General features: G+C 38.3%; 1 pseudogene; it reads left to right on the plus strand.

The window, feature by feature from the left end:
- Positions 1-1813: 1813 nt before the first annotated feature.
- LOC104250029 (probable aspartic proteinase GIP2) lies at positions 1814-3068 on the plus strand (annotated as a pseudogene).
- Positions 3069-3277: the final 209 nt, after the last annotated feature.

Here is a 3277-nt window from a genome sequence, read left to right on the forward strand (position 1 = left end):
GGATTTAATTGTGAAGAAGCACACACATGAGAATCTACAGATTCTACAACATAGGCAGTAAACAAACCTGCAAAGTGTGCAAAAGCAGAATCCTCATCTGATTGGATAGATGGTGTAGCAGCAGGAGAGATCTGAATTTGTTCGAATAAAGTGAGGAGATGTTCATATAGTTCCTTTGTAAACCCATGAGCTGAAGTAGAGTTACCAGGAGACTGATTGGACCCAAAAGATGGTTGAGGATAGAGAACCTCACCTTGGACACAAGAAGCCGACTTCTTACCCTTAGTAAACTTGAAGTCAGGGGGAAAACCATGCAGCCTATAGCATTTTTTCACTGTGTGTCCAGGTTTCTTGTAGTATTTAAATGATACTGTGGACATATTCTTTTTGGGTTCAAAATTGACTCTCTGGGTAAAAAATTTATTGTTGTTATGGTGAGCAGGAGTTACAGAAAAAGAAGCAGAGTCCCCAGAAAAGTTAGAAACATTGGAGAGGGATTCCTTTTGACTCTCATCCTGTTGGAGGAGTGAGTAAGCCTTGCTTATGGGAGGGAGAGGATTCATCATCATTATGGCACTCTTAACAGTAGAATAGGATTTATTCAGACCATTTAAGAACTGGAACAACTGTTGATCTTCTATAAATTTTGGAAGTGCCCCACAAGAACACACTGGACCAACATAAGAGGAGTTCAGTTCATCCCACATGCTCCTAAGCTTAGTGAAGTAAGTAGAAATGTCTGATTAACCTTGGCTTATGATACTAATTTCTCTTTGGATTTGAAGGTACTTTGAACCATTTGACTGACCAAATCTCTCATTAATATCTTTCTAGACTTCTCTTGCAGTTTCAAGACACATGGCACTGGTAGCAATTTCTCTAGACACAGAATTAGTTATCCATGCTTTCACCATGTCATTGCACCTTTCCCAATATGGGTAATAGGGAGAATCAGGTGTTGGTTAAGGGATCCTACCATCTAGGAGGCCTAATTTGTTCTTTGCAGATAAGGAGGTAAGCATACTGCTCCTCCATAGAACAAAACCACAACCATTAAAAGGTACGGACACTAGTTTACTACCAGGACTATCAGCGGATGCACATATAAAGGATGAGATGGATCAATCGTAAAAGGAGTAAAACCTTGAGAGGTTGTACTACTAGGTGAACCTAAGTTTTCCATAATACTACCCATACAGTGAAAAAAAATCAACTTCAGCAAGATGGGAAAAAACTACTATCAATTGGATCAATGTAATTTCTATAGGAATATGCTGCAACAATATCAGATCTATACAAATTCGGAGTTGAACAGGAAAGGTATTACCAGCCTTCATCTCAAACTCGAAGAAGAAAAGTCTTCTCTGAACATGCAAACCTAGAAATCGAATATGAAGAAATCACTGAAGCAGACCTCGGAGAAACAAAACTTCTACGAGATACCAGGTGCTTGAAAGAGAAAATGAAGAAATCCCCAAGTTTTGATGGCAAAATCGTCGATTTGGCAGTAATCTTCGATCATCCAGAAATGCACATGAAATTCTCCAAAACTTCAAGCAAGGGTAACATCGGATTGAAGCTGATGCAGCGAGGAATCATAATTCCCGCTCTGATACCATGTTAGATTGAAGAATGAGCAGCTATGGCGGAAAAGGATTTGAGAAAACCCTAACTAGGGTTGGAGAGAAGAGAGAACATGAGTCAGTCAAAATCAGGACCAATTCTCTTTTTTTTCATTATTGTTAAATGTACATAATAGCCGTGTATTTATATTTACACCACTAAATGTGTAAAAAATAAAAGAAATGAAAGAATGAAAAAATACAAGTGGGCCAAGTGGGCCGGGTACTTCAAGTATCATTGTTGTTGGGCTGGGCCCTTTCCTTTAGTTGAGCAGTCCATATCAGTGTTAACAGTTCATGATCCTTATAACCCTTTTACTAGCACCAGCACTGTTGGTGAACTTGCTACAGATTATGTCTCACTCCAATCGACCAATGGCTCGAATCCAGGCCGATTTATTTCAGCTTCTGGAATTATTTTTGGCTGTAGCAGTACCTTTATGCTAGAGAAACTTGCCAGAGGAGTTAAAGGGATAGCTGGATTAGGAAATGGCTTTGTTGGACTTCCTTACCAAATAGCTAGTGCTTTACGTTTGTCCCGAAAATTCGCTATCTGCTTGAGTTCTTCCGCTACTTCTAAAGGAGTTATCTTCTTTGGAAATAGTCCTTATGTTTTTCTTCCTGATGTTTCAAAAAGACTTCTTTATACGGCTCTTCTTAAGAACCCTGTTAGTACTGCTGGGACTTATATTAAAGGGGAACCTTCGATGGAATATTTCATTGGAGTCAAATCCATCAAAGTAAATGGTAATGTTGTGCCAATTAACACAACATTGTTGACAATCGCCAAAAATGGTATTGGAGGAAACAAAATCAGCACGTTGATCCTTACACGAAATTGGGGACTTCGATTTACCATGCTTTTACAAAGGCGTTTGTAAAATCGCTTGCTAAGGTTCCAAGGGTGAAAGCTGTAGCTCCTTTTAAAGTGTGTTATAAGAGGACAAGTTTTGTAAGTACTGGTGTTGGTTCTAGTGTTCCACCTATTGAACTTGTATTGGGAAGCAAAAATGCTACATCTTCTTGGACTATTTTTGGTGCAAATTCAATGGTTGCTGTGAATAATGAGGTGCTCTGTCTTGGATTTGTGGATGGTGGAGTTGATCCGACCACCTCTATAGTCATCGGAGCGCATCAAATTGAAGACAATCTTTTGCAATTTGACATTGCTAAGAAAAGGTTGGGGTTCAGTTCTTCACTATTTTTTAGTCAAACAAATTGTGCCAACTTCAATTTTACATCCAAGGCCTGATGGGTTTTTCTGTTTGTTTTTCTCTTTGTGGTTTTATTTTTATTTCTTTTCTTTCCTTTTGGGGCTTTTAAAAGGGGCAGACAATAAATAATTTGTACATCATTACTGTTTCATGATGGAGTGATCAATTGCTTATTAGTGTATCTGCATTCCCAGAGCTTAGCTGGTTGTAGTGTGATTCAGAATCCTATAATTCTTGGCGTGACTTCAACTTGTTAACATTGTAACTTCTCATTCTTTCTGAATTGCATATAAGCATTAAGTTTTGTGCAAGTAAGAGAAAATAGCATAACAACACATCGAACATTGTTATATCCTTCTCTCTTGTATTGGTGGTGAAAAAGAACTACATGTGGAATATTAAACTACTACATGGCATAAGGTGTGGAAAATTAATGTAGCG

The sequence above is a fragment of the Nicotiana sylvestris genome, chromosome 1, assembly GCF_000393655.2.
Source record: "Nicotiana sylvestris chromosome 1, ASM39365v2, whole genome shotgun sequence".
NCBI lineage: Eukaryota > Viridiplantae > Streptophyta > Magnoliopsida > Solanales > Solanaceae > Nicotiana > Nicotiana sylvestris.